This window comes from Mobula hypostoma, chromosome 14 (assembly GCF_963921235.1).
Source record: "Mobula hypostoma chromosome 14, sMobHyp1.1, whole genome shotgun sequence".
In the NCBI taxonomy this organism is placed as follows: Eukaryota; Metazoa; Chordata; class Chondrichthyes; order Myliobatiformes; family Myliobatidae; genus Mobula; species Mobula hypostoma.
The window spans coordinates 20,344,977-20,363,076 of record NC_086110.1 but is presented as its reverse complement, the minus strand read 5'-3'; positions in this window follow the sequence as shown (position 1 = coordinate 20,363,076).

The following is an 18,100-nucleotide window of genomic DNA, read 5'->3' as shown; positions in this document are numbered from 1 at the left end:
CTACATCAACTCTACGATGTGGAGTTCCAGTTATAATGAAAAGTGATGTGTGTATTGTCATGGGCTATTCATGAGATTTGATTAATGTTAGTAGTTTAACATTGCACCAAAATACAAGCAAAGGACATTTAACCTATTAGAAGACTCAATATCACATAATTCTGCTTTCAATAGCAATGATTCTCAAAGTTCAAAATAAGTTTATTAAAGTACGTACATGTCACCATATACTACCCTAAGGTTCATTTTTTGCAGACATTCACAGTAGATACAAAGAAATAAATGGAACTGATGGGCGGGGGGGGGAAGTATTCTACAAGAAGGAACATATAAAATTTAACCCTATTCATAAATATTACTAACATGATGGAAGGTGATTGCTGGGAAGATTTGTCACCTCTGGTTTGCTTTACACAGTGTGATCTCCCAGAGGACATTAATTTCAATTCTACTTCCCATTCCCATCTCAGTCCATGGCTGTCCCTGCTGCTGTGATGAGGCCTCACTCAGGTTGGAGGAGCAACACCTTGTATTCTGTCTGGGTAGCCTCCAACCTGATAACATGAACATTGATTTCTTGAACTTTCAATAATTCTCCCCTTCACATAGCCCTGACCCCAGCATCTGTAGAGTATCTTGTGTTCCTGTTCCTGTTTTTCACCCCCCACCGCCCCTCACCTCATCTCCTTACCTGCCCATCACTACCCTCTGGTACTCCTCCTTCACTTTCTTCCATGGTCTTCTGCCCTCTCCTATCAGATTCCCCCTTCTCCAGCCCTTTATCTTCTTCACCAATCGACTTCCCGGCTCTGCTGGCAACTCGTTACACACTTGCACTACCCTCTGAGTAGAAAAGCTCCCCCTCAAGATCGTCTTAAATATTTCACCTCTCACCTTTAACCTATGACCTCTAGTTCTCGTCTCACCTGACCTCAGTGGAAAAGGCCTACTTGCATTTACCCTATCTATACCCCTCACAATTTTGTATTCCTTTGTCTCATCTCTCTTCATTTGCCCATGCTCCAAGGAATAAAACCCTAACCTATTCAACCTTTCCCTACAACTCAGGTCCTCAAGTCCTGGTAACATCCTTGTAAATTTTCTCTGTGCTCTTTCGATTTATTGATAGCTTTCCTGTAGATAGGTGACCAGAACTGTGCACAATACTCCAAATTTGGCCTCACCAATGTCTTATACAACTTCAACATAACATCCCAACTCCTGGACACAGTACTCTGATTTATGAAGGCTGATGTAACAAAATATCTATTTACACCCCTGTCTATCTGTGAGGCCACTAAGCTCACCTGTCTTATTTACAATGCTCCTTGTATTGAAATAGGTGCAACTCAGAATATTAGTCCTGCCACATTCAATCTTTCAGTACCTGTCTTTGTATGTGGGCTGAACATCTACTTTCCCCACAGCCACTCTACTACCTGCCCTGGCACTCTGCTTTCCAGTCCTTTGCAACTCTAGTTTAAATCTCCCTGTGCAGCACTAGCAAACGTTCTCTCGGGGATATTGGTCCCCCTCCAGTTCAGGTGCAAACTACTCCGTCTGCACAGGTCCCAGCTCCCCTGGAATACAGTCCAATTCCAAAAATCTGAATCCCCCTCGTACACTATCTTTAATGTCCTCACCTCATTTCTTGCACCCTTTTTAGATTAACATCAAATAATGGTATCGCACTGGATACCAAAACAGACATCTGAGAATAAATTTCATGCTCTAGCCATTGTGTAATGAATAATCACCAGAAATCACTGGGAGGGAACCTCATAAGTATGCCTCTGTAAATGGAAGGGACTCAGTGAGATACCATAACCTGGCATCACCCAGTTAATAAGATTATTAGTAGATTAATGAGTTATACTACTTTAACTAGATTTTCGATAGTGATAGTTTTTATGGAAAATTAAATCTTTCTGATGACGATATCCTGATACCTCACCGGAAGTTGAGATCCAAAAAGGGGTTCACCAGGGCTGCATTTTCTCCCCTCATTACTTAACATTTACTCAGGGGTAATCTTCAGGGTGTTGAACAATGAAGCTGGTGTCCGAATTGGTGGAGTGACGGTGAACAACTTGAGGTATGCAGATGATTCAGTGTTGTTAGCCGAGACTGAGGACGAGTTACTCAGAATAGTAGATAAGATAAATGCTGAAGGAGAACGATTTGGAATGAAAATAAATTCTGCAAAGACGAAGATGATGGTAGTATCACGGAAAAAAGAAGTCCCCAATATCAGTATCAAAATTAGTGGCGTAGGCATAGAGCAAGTCAAGAAGTTTGTGTACTTGGGACAGATGGTCACAGAGGATGGGAAATGTGATACAGAAATTAGACGAAGAATTGAGATTGCAAGATCAACGTTCGGGAGCCTGAGTGATGTGCTGTGTGGCAAGAGGTTGGACTTTGGGCTGCGTTGTAGAACTTGGAAATGCTACGTCTGGAGCAGTCTGTTGTATGGAGTCCAATCGTGGACCTTATGCAAGGAAGCGCAACGACGACTGGAGGCATTTGAGATGTGGTGTTTAAGGAGAATGCAGAAAATTAGATGGGTGATGAAGGTCAGTAATATGGAAGTGTTGAAGGGAGCGAGGAGAGAAAAGGAGTTGCTGAAGAATGTGAAGAAAAGGAAGCTGGAATATGCCGGGCACTTGTTAAGAGGTGGTGGACTGCAGAAATTGTTATTGGAAGGAATGATAGAAGGAAAGAGGGAAAGAGGAAGGCAGCCAGCCACTTGGTACGAGAATGTGAGGCAATGGACTGGGTTGAGTGATGCTGAGGCCAGAGAAAGAGCGCAAGATGGAAGAAGATGGAGGTGCACAGCCGCCGATCCCGGATTCGGGACGGCACCCGCTGACTGACTGATAACCATATGGGAGCATAGTAGGATCAATTAATACTTTTAGTATTGAAACTTTGTACAAGTACTTTCCGCCCTCTTTGGCACACTTTAAGTTTGGAAATAGACTGCTCTGTTGCACATCCTAAATGCTTTGTGTCTAGAGTAAAACTACAAAATACATAAAACAGAGAACAGTACAGCACAGGATCAGGCCATGATGTTATGCTGAACCAGTTAAATTAGTAATCTAAATGGCTAACTAAGTGAATCCTCTCTGTCCACACAATGTCTGTCTCCTTCCATTTTCCCCACACTCGTGTGCCCATCTAAACATCTCTGAAAAGTCTCGAGTGTATCTGCCTCTGCTGTCACCATGTATCCTATTCCATAACATCACACGGACAGAAAGCTAAAATAGCGTGCAGTATAATCAACTGTATTGCTGCTTCCCTGATGTTATTCATCTAAATAAGTTTGAATTAAAAAATGACATATACAAACATTACTATGATGCTAATAAACCACAGTACTATTCACCAAGAGTTCTTTCCCTGTTTTTTTAACAACCTAGATTGATAATTATTGTTTATAAATGATTGGAAATGTTCACATGACAGCAGGATGAATTTACATTGTGGTGTCGTTATCCATCATGAACACCTCCTTGCAGGCAGCAGGCAGCTTACAGGAAACACTTGGCAGTGCATCTGTGATTTCACCATGGCATCCAGAATGGGAACATTTAACCCAGCGACTGTAGTGTCAGTTCAAAGCTAAGTATATCTTGTTCTAGGAGAATTTTTCAAAGATAAGGTACTTGAAGAATCAGTAAAGTGTATGAGATTCCTTGGCATCTTTGATACTTATGGGTGAAGCACCCAAAGGAAATGAAAGTTCCGCTACATCCAGGGCGTGACGCTGGTAAACACATGTTTCTCCATGGAAACTGCACATTAATCTAAACAATAAAACAGCCGTTTTTAATAAAGTTCCGTCTACAGCCGAGCATGGTTTCAAAGTACCCGTTGTTTGCAGCCTGCCGTTGCCGTGCTATAATGTACAATAATAATCGTCAACATTAACTTTAACTGGCTAAGGCTTCCTAGGACTATACAATTACACCAGCATGATGAATAAAGTTATCTTTGTTTCGAACAGTACAGAGACTGACTTAAGGAAGGACTTACTCAATACACAAGTCAAGCAATATCTTTTCCTATCCATCCATTGTAAACAGCTAATGAAACCATCAAACTGTACAATTTTTAACCTTTTAATTTTGTTAGTGGGGACAAGAAAAGTAAACAATTATTTCACCACATTAAAACTCCTCAAGGATCTGATAAGATGCCTGACCAGTCTGGAATCATGCCTGTTATTCTCACGCTAGAGTTCACAAGGTCAGGATGCAGTGGATGGCCAGCAGTGTTCTGTGTGTCTCACTGTGCCCTCAGCGCTCCACGACGCATTGCTGAGAATCGCCTTTCTGCCCGTTTCTTCCGCGCAGTCCGCCGAATCCAGGCTTCACACGCTAGGTAGACAAGCCCTGAGTGTTGTGGGTCTACGGCAGTTCTTGCGGCGTGCTCGCAAACCTCCCTACCCATTGTTGGGCATCCTCATCCGCCTTTGCAGCCGTTGGGAGATGTCTCCTCTTCCGCCTGCTCCGCCGTTGGGATCCACTGCATCCTGACCTATCTCCAGCCGTCTCGACTATGTCTTGCCACTGGGTCCAGATAGGCCGGGACGAGAGAGTGAGGCTGACGACCTGAGCAACTCTCCCTCACTTTATTCCAAGTCAAGCGCAAGTCATGACTTCAAACCCAACGCGCAACCTGAAGTCCTGTGGCGATGGGGGAGTGGCGAAGCAGCAGGTACGGAGACACTGGAAGCTGTAGTCACAAACCTGCACACAGGCGGCCCAGGGCATAGGGTCGCTCTCTACTGGACTGAAGCAGCAGTTGAGTTCGGCAGCCCCCTGGGTGTCTGAGCAGCCCTCTTTAGGATCGCTCTGCTCACCTCCATGGAGGAAGGGGCCGGAAAAGGTGCCTCAAACATAGTCTGCTTCACTTCACCCTGGCCAGCTTACCGCGGCTGGTGGGGATCCCTCATAGCGGTCGGCCTACAACAGTGAAGAAGAAAGTGATGGTGCTCAACCTCGGCACATGGAACGTGAGAACTCTGCGAGATAACATCAAGGCAGACAGACCAGAGAGAAGAACCGCACTGGTTGTAAAAGAGCTAGCTCGCTACAACGTGGACATAGCAGCTCCCAGCGAAACGCGCCTGGCAGACAAGGGCCAGCTGACAGAACGTAGTGGTGGATACACGTTCTTCTGGAGCGGTCGCAGCAGCGCGGAACGACGAGAAGCAGGCGTGGGATTTGCCATCAGTTCTAACCTCGCCCGTAAACTCACCACGCACCCAGATAGCATCAACGACCGCCTGATGACACTTCAGCTCCCACTTGCAAACAAGAAGAGCGCTACGCTGATTAGTGCCTACGCTCCCACCATGACCAACCCAGATGACATTAAAGACAAGTTCTATGAAGAACTCGACGCCCTCATCTCAGCAATCCCACAGTCAGAGAAGCTCATCATTCTCGGGGGCTTCAATGCCAGAGTAGGGACAGACTACCAAACCTGGGAAGGGATCATTGGAAGACACGGCACTGGCAAGTGTAACAACAACGGCCTTCTGCTCCTCAAGGCATGTGCCACACACGACCTTGTCATCACCAACACCCTGTTCCGCCTACCCACCCGTAAGAAGACGTCATGGATGCACCCACGCTCGAAGCACTGGTATCTGATTGACTGCATCATCACCAGGAAGAGGGACAGGATGGATGTCAGAGTGACCAGAGCCATGTGTGGTGCCGACTGCTGGACCGACCACCGCCTCGTTGTGTCCAAGTTCAGGCTTCGCATTCTGCCCATGAGAAGACCCCAAGGGCAGAAGACTGCAAAAAGGCTGAATGTCTCCAAGCTGAAAAGCAGCAGGGTTGCAGAAGAATTCGTCGATGACCTTGAAGGCAGACTGCCAGACACACCACAGGATGACGGGACCAGCGTTGAGGAACAGTGGACGGCCTTCAGAGACGCTGTCTACACTACCGCCCTCGATCATCTCGGACCAGCAACCCGAAGAAACCAAGACTGGTTCGATGAGAATGATGAAGAAATACAGGCACTACTAACGGAGAAACATCAACATTACAGAGCGCATCAGAACGACCTCACGTCGCTAGCCAAGAAAGATGCCTTTACCAACGCAAGAAGAAAGGTGCAGAAAAAACTTGGCGAGATGCAGGACAGCTGGTTCAGCAAGAAGGCCGATGAAATCCAGGGCTATGCAGACAGCCACAACATAAAGCGCTTCTACGATGCGCTTAAGGCTGTATACGGACCCCAGTCCTCCGGCTCCTCACCTCTCCTCAACGCAGATGAGACGCAGCTGCTGACAGAGAAGAAGCAGATTCTGGATCGGTGGGCTAAGCACTTGAACAACGTCCTTAACCGCCCTGCCGACATCAACGACGAGGCCATTGCCCGCCTGCCCCAGGGAGAGATCAACAAGAACCTCGACACCCTCCCCGCAGTAGATGAAGTCAGGAAGGCAGTGAAGCAACTCTCCTGTGGCAAAGCGCCAGGACCCGATGCAATCCCTGCTGAGGTATACAAAGCAGGAGGCCCTGTCATGATGCAAAAGCTGACTGTACTCTTCCAGTCCATGTGGAAAGAGGGACAGGTCCCGCAACAGCTGAAAGATGCCAGCATAGTCCACATCTACAAGAGGAAAGGCAACCGCCAGTCTTGCGACAACCACCGAGGCATCTCCCTCTTGTCCATTGCGGGGAAGATTCTGGCCCGCGTCCTGCTCAGCCGCCTTCTCCAACATCTTGAGCAAGGTCTGCTCCCAGAAAGCCAGTGCGGCTTCCGTGCTGAACGTGGGACCGCGGGCATGATTTTTGCTGCGCGCCAACTCCAGGAAAGATGCCAGGAGCAACACAGCGACCTCTTCGTGACCTTTGTCAATCTAGGCTTTCGATACGGTCAGCAGAGAAGGCTTGTGGAAGATCATGGAGAAGTTTGGCTGCCCCAGCAAGTTCATCACAATCGTCCAGCAGTTCCACGACGGTATGATGGTGAAAGTTCTGGATGACGGCGACGAGTCGGAAGCCTTCCCAGTGACAAATGGCGTCAAACAAGGCTGCGTTCTTGCCCCGACTCTGTTCAGTATGGTATTCTCTGCCATGCTGACAGATGCCTTCCGTAACTATGAAGAAGGAATCCACGTCAGGTACAGGACTGACGGCAGGTTGTTCAACCTTAGGCGCCTGCAGGCAGTTACAAAGGTGCGAGAGACTGTCATCAGAGACTTCTTGTTTGCTGATGACTGCGCACTCAACGCCAGCACAGAGCAGGAGATGCAGCGTGAAATGGACTGCTTCTCACAAGCCTGCGACAACTTCGGTCTCACTATCAGCACCAAAAAGACCTAAGTTATGTACCAGCCTGCCCCAGGAAAGCCATACCAGGAGCCGCGCATCACGGTGAAGGGCCAGAACCTCCAGGCAGTCGACAACTTCACCTACCTGGGCAGCATACTCTCTCGCACAGTGAACATAGACGCTGAGGTCAACAACAGGATTGCCAAAGCCAGCGCCGCCTTTGGGAGACTCCGTGAGAACGTCTGGGAGCGGAGAGGACTCAGCCTTACCACCAAGCTGAAGGTCTACTGTGCAGTGGTCCTTACCACCCTCCTTTACGCCAGCGAGACCTGGACTGTCTACAGCAGACACGCCAAACAGCTCAACCACTTTCACCTGAGCTGTCTCCGCAGACTCCTCCACATCAGGTGGCAGGACAAAGTCCCCGACACGGAAATCCTGGAACGAACTGGGCTGTGCAGCGTCTACACCCTCCTGCTGAAAGCCCAAGCCAGGTGGGCTAGACATGTGGTCAGAATGCCAGACAGCCGATTGCCTAAGCAGCTGCTGTACGGAGAACTGTGTCAGGGCAAGCGCTCGGTCGGGGGGCAAAAGAAACGTTACAAAGACTGCCTGAAAGCGTCTCTCAAAGGCCTGGGTGTCGACATTAACACGTGGGAGACGCTTGCCCTCGACCGTCCAGCTTGGCGCAGCAAGATCACCACAGGAGCCCGTGCAGCTGAAGTCAGGCGCATCATCGAGGCGCAACGAAAGCGTGCTGTGCGCAAGGCCCGAGCAGCATCCACTGCCACCACAGCACCCACCCACTTGTGTCCCACATGTGGGCGAGCCTTCAGGGCCCGGATTGGCCTCGTCAGTCACCTCCGGACCCACAGCCACCAATCTCCCATTTGACTTTGAAGCCATGGTCATCTTCGACTACGAAGGACGAACAACAACAGAGTTCACAATATTTCAGATAAATGGCTAAGTGGAAAACAAAAAACTACCATGAATAACATTGGAGCGTATTCACTTCTAAATGTTGCTGAACCCCTTTACACAAGCTATCTTGATTGTATACAAAGGAATTAACTGGCTTCCAGTTCATGAATGACTGTCAGGGGTCGGCAACCTTTTTGCCTCTGTGGGCCGGATCACATATTAATGAGCAGACCGTGGGCCAGATAAATGCCATAAAGAACTTGAAATATGGGAATTATCCATTTAAATACATCTGGTTATTTTTGGTCTCAAATTAATGAATAACGCATGCTAGAAAATCATTTGTGCTTAAGGTTGCCCACCACCTGTAGATGGTTAATAGACTCAGTAGTTCCTTCAGGAAAGTACCTTCCTCTCTTCAGAACAATAACAATGGTGCAACTATCTATAAGTGTTCAGTAATTCATAAAGCGAAAGAGAAGAATTAAGTGATTCAGCCCATCAAGTTTGCTCTGCCTTTCCATCACAGCTGATTTACCTTCCCTCTCAGCCTCATTCTCCTGTCTTCTCCCCATAAACTTTGACACCCCCGCTAATCAAGAACCCATCAAACTCCAATTTAAATATATCCAATAACCTGGCCTCCACTACCATTTGTGGCAATGAATTCCACAGATTCATCACCCACCAGCTACAGAAATTCTTCCTCATCTCTACAAAAGGGATTTCCTTCAATTCTGACTCTGTACCCTCTGGTCCTAGACTCCCCTACTGTAGGAAACCTCCCCTCCACATTCACTCTATCTAGGCCCTTCGATTGTTGATAGGTTTCGATGAAATCGCCCCTCATTCTTCTAAACTCCAGTGAGTACAGGCCAAGAGCTATCAAACGGTTCTCATTCCTGCAATCATTCTCGTGAATCTCCTCTGGACCCTTTCCAATGCCAGCAGACCCTTTCTTAAATAAGGGCCCAGAACTGGTCATGATACTCCAAATGCTCTCTGCCCAGTGCCTTATAAAGTCTTAGCATTATGTCTTTGTATTACGCTCTGAATACACATTCAACAGACCATTTACAAAAGGAATGGTGAAGGCTTCTTCTTCCTCTATACAGTATATATTCTGTGGTAAGGCAATAATTCTAGCCAAAGTATCCCTGAAATTACCCAGCAACATCTGTGAAATTTGGAATTGAAATTTCCAATCACCTACTTTGTATTGTGCTGTAGGTTTTCTATGTTTCTATGTTTTAACAGATCAGAAATACCTTGTCTGTGTTTAAGAGGTATTCAATAGCCTCTTCCTGGCCATTACAACATGCTATTACAATGGGAGAATATAACTACAGCTGTGAAGATCCCTGCTGCACCCAGTGACCCTGTGATCCCTGTCTCAGAGGCCAATGTTAGACTGTCTTTAAAGAGGGTGAACCCTCATAAGGCGGAAGGTCCCGATGGAGTACCTGGTAAGGCTCTGACAACCTGTGCCGACCAACTGGCGGGAGTATTCAAGGACATTTTAAACCTCTCAGCCACAGGCAGAAGTTCCCACTTGCTTCAAAAAGCCAACAATTATACCAGTGTCTAGGAAGAATAATGTGAGCTGCCTTAATGTCTGTCGCCCTGTGGAATTCACACTACAGTGATGAAATGCTTTGAGAGGTTGGTTATAACTAGACCAAACTCTTGCCTCAGCAAGGACCTGGACCCATTGCAATTTGCCTATCGCCACAATAGGTGAATGGCAGATACAACCTCAATGGCTCTTCACACGGCTTTAGACCACCTGAACAATACAAACACCTATGTCAGGATGCTGTTCATCGACTATAGCCCAGCATTTAATACCATCATTCCCACAATCCTGATTGAGAAGTTACAAAACTTGGGCCTCTGCACCTCCCTCTGCAATTGGATCCTTGACTTCCTAACTGGAAGACCATCTGTGTGCATTGGTGATAACATCTCCTCCTCACTGATGATCAACACTGGTGCACCTCAGGGGTGTGTGCTTAGCCCACTGCTCTACTCTCTATATCACATGACTGTGTGGCTAGGCATAGCTCAAATACTATCTATAAATTTGCTGATGATATAACCATTGTTGGTAGAATCTCAAGTGGTGACGAGAGGGTGTACAGGAGCGAGATATGTTAACTAGTAGAGTGGTGTCGCAGCAACAACCTTGTACTCAATGTCAGTAAGGCAAAAGAGCTGATTGTGGATTTCAGGAAGTGTAAGATGAAGGAAAATATCCCAATCCTCATAGAGGGATCAGAATTGGAGAAAGTGAGCTGTTTCAAGTTCCTTGGTGTTAAGATCTCTGAGGACCTAACCTGGACCCAACATATCGATGCAGTTATAAGGGAGGCAAGTCAGCGATTCTACATGAAACACTGTCATAGGAAAGCAGCATCCATCATCAGAGATCCCCACCACCATGCTCTCTTCTCACTGCTACCATCAGGTAGAAGGTACAAGAGCTTCAGGACTCACACCACCAGGTTCAGGACAGTTACTACCCCTCAACCATCAGGCTCTTGAACCAAAGGGGATAACTTCACTCAACTTCACTTGTCCAATCATTGTAATGTTCCCATAACAAATGGACTCACTTTCAAGGACTCTTCATCTAATATTCTCATTATTTATTGCTATTTATTTATAATTGCATTTGCACAGTTGGTTGTTTTCTGCAATCTAGTTGAACACCCTAGTTGGGTGGTTTTTCATTGATCCTGTTATGGTTACTATTCTATAGATTTGTTGAGTATGCCCACAAGAAAGGGAATCTCAGGTTTGTATGTGGAATGTGTATGTACTTTGGTAATAAACTTCACTTTGAACTTTGTATCTGATCCAGAGGAACTGTGCCGGATTTATGGCTGGATAATGAATCTGCTGGGCCAAGATTAGTTAAAACGGTGAACAAGCATAGCATTTCTACATTTATTGGGTTTAACTGACCAGGAGAAGATAATCGGTTAAGTATGACTTCAGTCCAAGCCTGGAATCACGCTGTTTGTACCTGAGATCATTCTGAAGATCACGCTCCAGTACCATGCGTTGCCACACTGCACCCCACCCAAGACAATCTCTATGCACCCTAACCTCCATCTGCCTACCTCCTGCCACCTACACCTCTACCCTGCCCCCCCCCAAATCACCTGTGCATCTCTGAAAAAATGATTATCACTGTGCTTTGGTCACCAGACTTACATTGCTCCAACACACATAAAATCCCTTCCTGTTTATCCAAGATTCTCTTGTTTCTGTTTCCAACTATTGAGAGTGAGATACTAGATTGCCTATTAGGGAATGAGGCAGGGCAGGTGACAGAAGTTTGTGTAGAGGAACACTTTGTATCTAGTGATCATAATGCCATCAGTTTCAAGGTAATGATGGAAAAGGAGAGGTCCGGTCCTTGGGTGGAGATTCAGAATTGGAGAAAGGGCAATTTTGATAGTATCAGAAACAATCTGGTAAGTGTAGATTGGGACAGGGAAGTGGGAGGCCTTGAAAAGTGACATTTTGAGAGTACAGAGTTTGTACGTTCCTGACAGAATTAAAGGCATGGATGACAGCTTTAGGAAACCTTGGCTTAGAACAGATACGAAGGCCCTGATTAAGAAAATGAAGGAGCTGTAGAACAGGGACAGGCAGGAAGCCTTCGTAAGTCAATGTGCTGAGTACAGGAGTTGGGATGTTATGTCGAAATTGTATAAGGCATTGGTGAGGCCTAATTTGGAGTACTGTGTGCATTTTTGGTCACCTACTGGCAGGAAGGATATCAATAAGATGGAAAGAGAGCAGAGAAAATTTACAAGGATGTTGCCAGGACTGGAGGACGATTTCTAATCATTGTAAATTGAACAGCTTGATAATATATTTTGTACACTGTACAACAAAAGACTCTCTCACCAGCTGATCCATGCTACTTATTTTTGTCCAATTGCACAGCATATCCCACCTCTCCCTTACAGTGGAACAGAGTTGTGTTGAATCAACTCCACATGGCCTCACTGATGATATGAAGAATCTAACACGTGTTGCAACATAGAAACATAGAAACGTAGAAAATAGGTGCAGCAGTAGGCCATTTGGCCCTTCGAGCCTGCACCGCCATTCAGTATGATCATGGCTGATCAACCAACTCAGAACCCTGTACCAACCTTCCCTCCATACCCCCGATCCCTTTAGCCACAAGGACCATATCTAACTCCCTCTTAAATATAGCCAATGAACTGGCCTCAATTGTTTCCTGTGGCAGAGAATTCCACAGATTCACCACTCGCTGTGTGAAGAAGTTTTTCCTAATCTCGCTCCTAAAAGGCCTCCCCTTTATCCTCAGACTGCAACCCCTCGTTCTGGACTTCCCCAACATTGGGAACAATCTTCCTGCATCTAGCCTGTCCAATCCCTTTAGGATTTTATACGTTTCAATAAGATCCCCCCCCCAACCTTCTAAATTCCAATGAGTATAAGCCTAGTCGATCCAGTCATTCATCACATGAAAGTCCTGCCATCCCAGGAATCAATCTGGTGAACCTTCTTTGTACTCCCTCTATGGCAAGGATGTCTTTCCTCAGATTAGGGGACCAAAACTGCACACAATACCCCAGGTGTGGTCTCACCAAGGCCTTGTACAACTGCAGTAGTGCCTCCCTGCTCCTGTACTCAAATCCTCTTGCTTTGAATGCCAGCATACCATTTGCCTTTTTCATCGCCTGCTGTACCTGCATGCCCACTTTCAATGGCTGGTGTATAATGACACCCAGGTCTTGTTGCACCTCCCCATTTCCTAATCAACCACCATTCAAATAATAATCTGATTTCCTGTTTTTGCCACCAAAGTGGATAACCTCACATTTATCCACATTAAATTGCATCTGCCATGAATTTGCCCAGTCACCCAACCTATCCAACTCACCCTGCATTCTTTTAGCATGCTCCTCACAGCTAACACTGCCACCCAGCTTCACATCATCTGCAAACTTGGAGATGCCGCATTTAATTCCCTCATCTAAGTCATTAATATATATTGTAAACAACTGGGGTCCCAGCACTGAGCCTTGCGGTACCCCACTAGTCACTGCCTGCCGTTCTGAAAAGGTCTTTACTTCCTTAAGCACTCTGGGATGCAGACCATCTGGCCCTGGGGATTTATCTGCATTTAATCCCTTCAATTTACCTAACACCACTTCCCTACTAACATGTATTTCCCTCGGTTCCTCCATCTCACTGGACCCTCTGTCCCGTACTATTTCCGGAAGATTATTTATATCCTCCTTAGTGAAGACAGAACCAAAGTTGTTATTCAATTGGTCTGCCATGTCCTTGCTCCCCATAATGTATTCACCTGTTTCTGTCTGTAGGGGACCTACATTTGTCTTAACCAATCTTTTTCTTTTCACATATCTATAAAAGCTTTTACAGTCAGTTTTTATGTTCCCTGACAGTTTTCTCTCATAATCTTTTTTCCCTTTCCTAATTAAGCCCTTTGTCCTCCTCTGCTGGACTCTGAATTTTTCCCAGTCCTCAGGTGAGCCACTTTTTCTGGCTAATTTGTATGGTTCTTCTTTGGAATTGATACTATCCCTAATTTCCCTTGTCAGCCATGGGTGAACTACCTTCCCTGATTTATTCTTTTGCCAAACTGGGATGAACAATTATTGTAGTTCATCCATGCGATCTTTAAATGCTTGCCATTGCATATCCACTGTCAACCCTTTAAGTGTCATTTGCCAGTCTATCTTAGCTAATTCACGTCTCATACCTTCAAAGTTACCCTTCTTTAAGTTCAGAACCTTTGTTTCTGAATTAACTATGTAACTCTGCATCTTAATGAAGAATTCCACCATATTATGGTCACTCTCACTCAAGGGGCCTCTCACAACAAGATTGCTAATTAATCCTTCCTCATTGCTCAATACCCAGTCTAGAATAACCTGCTCTCCAGTTGGTTCCTTGACATGTTGGTTCAAAAAACCATCCCTCATGCATTCCAAGAAATCCTCTTCCTCAGCGCCCTTACCAATTTGGTTCACCCAATCTACATGTAGATTGAAGTCATCCATTATAACTGCTGTTCCTTTATTGCATATATTCCTTTATTCCTTTATATGATATAATTCATAATTTACAATGGGCTACAATTTCACAAATGGTATCTATATCAAAATTCATAGCTGGAAGCAACATAATAAACAAGATATTACCATATTAATTCCAGGAACTCCTTGGCAGAGTGAAATTGATTAATGCCAGGTGTGAGCTTCCACTCAAAATAGACCATGTAGTTATGTCCAGCTACAGACACAAAGTGCTGGAGGAACTCAACAGGTCAGGCAGCATCTGTGGAAATGAATCAATAGTCGACGTTTCAAGCCTGGACCATTCTTCAGGACTGAGAAGAAAGGGGGAAGATGCCAGAATAAAAAGGTGGGGGAAGGTGGCTGGCTGAAAGGTGATAGGTGAAGCCAGCTGGGTGGGAGAGGTCAAGGGCTGGAGAAGAAGGAATCTGATTGGAGAGGAGAAAGGACCATTGGAGAAAGGGAAAGAAGAGGGGATCCAGGGTGAAGGAATAGGCAAGTTAGAAGAGGTAAAAGGTCAGAGAGGGGAATGGGAGGGCACATTTATTTATCAGAAGGAGAAATCGATGTTCATGCCATCAGGCTGGAGGCTACCTAGATGGAGTATGATGTGTTGCTCCTCCACCGTGAGGGTGGCCTCATCTTGGCACAAGAGGAGGCCATGGACGTTGGATTTCCAGCATCTGCAGACTACCTCGTGTTTATGATTCACATTTTGTCTCCATTTGTTTAATCAACTATTCTCAACACAAGTGAAAATGCATTGTGAAGAACACACTTGGTCAATGAAGGCATGAGTAGGTCTTCTCTCTGGATATGGAAGAAGATGGTGCCTGCAAACATCATGACCAAAGGCGACTCCCTTCAGACTGTTTGCAAAACTACTTTGACACATCTTCTTTCAAATATGATTCTGCTACTAAGCTGCGTGCAGTTGGAACCTGTGATTTACATTTTTTGACGGTGTGTTTTCCGGTCGATTGAGCAATCTGGCGGTTTGCTATCTCCGAGGGAGTTTGGTGAGATTTCGAGCAAAGTGAATGGGCTGGAGGCCAAAAAGCCTAGAGATGAGGTGTCAGCCCATGATCAACTCTGTTTCTTGCCAATGAAAGCGTTGAGCAAGATTGAAATCGACAAGGACAAAAACGGAAGGCAAGTGGGTGTTCAGTGGCAGCTGCCTGCGTTTGACAGGACTCTCTCTCTCCCTCTCACTCTCAGCTCCCGGAGTCCTAGGTCTGGGGCAAGGTTTAATTGAGATGGTTTGTGGTTTGGACTCTGCAGTTCATGTTCTATGTGTTTCTGATTACCCCTTTTTTATGGCTATTTGTCCTATTCTAATGTGGGTGGGGTGGTTCTGTGACCTGCAGTCAACAAACAACACAGCATGAAATTAAACTGAACATCCCTAGACTGTTTAAATGACTCTGAGGCTTAATGGTTTTTATTCTGTGTTTCTCGCTCAATTTTTGCCGTTTGCACATGTTAGGGAAATTAATTTACTACGGAAATTTGACTGAAGTTGATCACAAGTAAATTAGACATGGACTATGAAGTAAAGAGAGATTTATTCACAATATCATGGGGAGTGGAACCACTAACAGTGGGTTTGAACTCCAAATAATACAGAGAGCACAGCTCCTGTTCTGCACGTACAAATCGATTGCCAAAGCAAAGGCTGTTTGATTAACCTTGTGAATTAGTAAAGCTCGGTTCACACGCAGTTCTCTTGTGATAAACTATACCCATAACAACAGTCCTGTGTGCAACTATATATCAACAAACAATTTCTCTCATATCCCAGAGTCTAATTCTTACAAGATGGGCAACTGCAAGTATTTATTCTAAAAGAATCATCTCTGCTGAAAGCTCGGCCATATCTGTAAGAAAGTAAACTGCAAATGGGTTTCCAGACTCAAAAAACCAATATTAACCCTTTGTCCATCAAAATCTTTAACTCATATCTTCCTCCACAGCACGATTTGTTCTTTTGCACGTTGGGTGTTTGATGTTTTTCTTTGAACGGGTTCCATGGTGTTTCTTTGTTTTGTGGTTGCTTGTGGGAAGACAAATATCAGGGTTGTATACTGCATATATACTTTGATAATAAATCTATTTTGAACTTTGAACACAGGGTTGGTCCCTGCCTAATCAGGCTTATCATGGTACATAGTTTATGTTGTACTTCAAAATGGATGTGTACTCCTAGTTTGGAAATTGAATGTAAGGTCTACAGCCGGTTGCCAAGGAATAAGCAGTGATGGTGAGATGCTACCAGTAAAAATTGCTGCCAAATGTAATGTAAGATTTCTGTGATCATCAACCAAAAGAAAAAAAACTGCAACTGATGAGTGTTAATGTAAAACTTGTAGTAAAGGCTGTCACCTAGAACACTCGAAAACTTCTACAAGAGCATTGTGACAGGCTGCAACACTGCCTGGTATCGGGGTGGGCTATTACACAGCACTGAAAAAAGCTACAGAAAGTTGTAAATCTAGTCAGTTCCATGTTGGGAGTAGCCTCCATAGTATCCAGAATATCTTCAAGGAGCGTTGCCTCAGAAACGCGGTGACTGTCATTAGGGACTTCCACCACCCAGGACATGCCCTCTTCTCATTACTACCGTCAGGGAGGAGGTACAGAAGCCTGAAGGCACACACTCAGCGATTCAGGAGCAGATTCTTCCCCTCTGTCATCCGACTCCTAAATGGACATTGAACCCATGAACACCAGCTCACTTTTAAAAAATATATATTATTTCTGATTTGCACTATTTTTAATCTAAGTACTTAATATACAATACATGCTTAGTGTAATTGATTTACTTATTTTTTTCTTTCCATATTATCATGTATTGCATTGAACTGCTGCCGCTAATTGAACAAATTTCACGACATATGCCAGTGATAATAAAACTGATTCTGATTCTGACCAACACACACAAAGTGCTGGAGGAATCCAGCAGGCCAGGCAACACCTATGGAGAAAAGTACAGTCAACGTTTCAGGCCGAGACCCTTCGGCAGGACTGGAGACAGAAAGAGATGATTCTTTAGATAAGCTCAGGTTTTGGATTTTTCTCAATGCGAGCATGAGTGGCTTGCAGTACTGTTGCTTCACTGTCCCAGTGATCTACAATCAGTCCTGACCTCCGCTGTGGTCCGTTGTCTGCATCATCTCCCGTGCTCTCTCCCACATCCCAACGACGGCTCATTGGGAGGTTAAGCGGCCCCGTAAATCACACCTACAATGTTGAAATCTGTGGGGAACGGACGGGAAAGTGGGGAGGATAGGTTAGAGGAGGAGATCAGTGGAGGAAAGGGTTTGCTCTATCGGCCAATAGAAAGTCAGAGGGATGAATGTTCTCTGTCTGTGCCATTATAAAATATGGGAGTAAAAAATTTATCTTTTTTGATTCCTTTCTGGCAATTCGACTAAAATGTTGCAGGCTGTCATAGCTATTATCATGACCAATTGCAAAGAAAAAGCATTTCAGGATGTGCATTTTATACATTTCTCTGACATTAAACTTGACCTTTGAACCTTTGAATTTCAATACAAGCTGACTGAAAAATGATTACACTATTGATAGATTAATCACACGTGAAGCAATTTTTCCTAAATGTAATTGATTTACTCCATTTCAGTGCTTTTTTTGTATGCAGGATCAAGTCCTGAATAATCTTGAGTGTATGTATCTGGAGGATATAAAATTATGAGGCATAGATAGGGTAGATATTCAGAATCTTTTTCCCATCGACAGGGCATCAAAAACAAG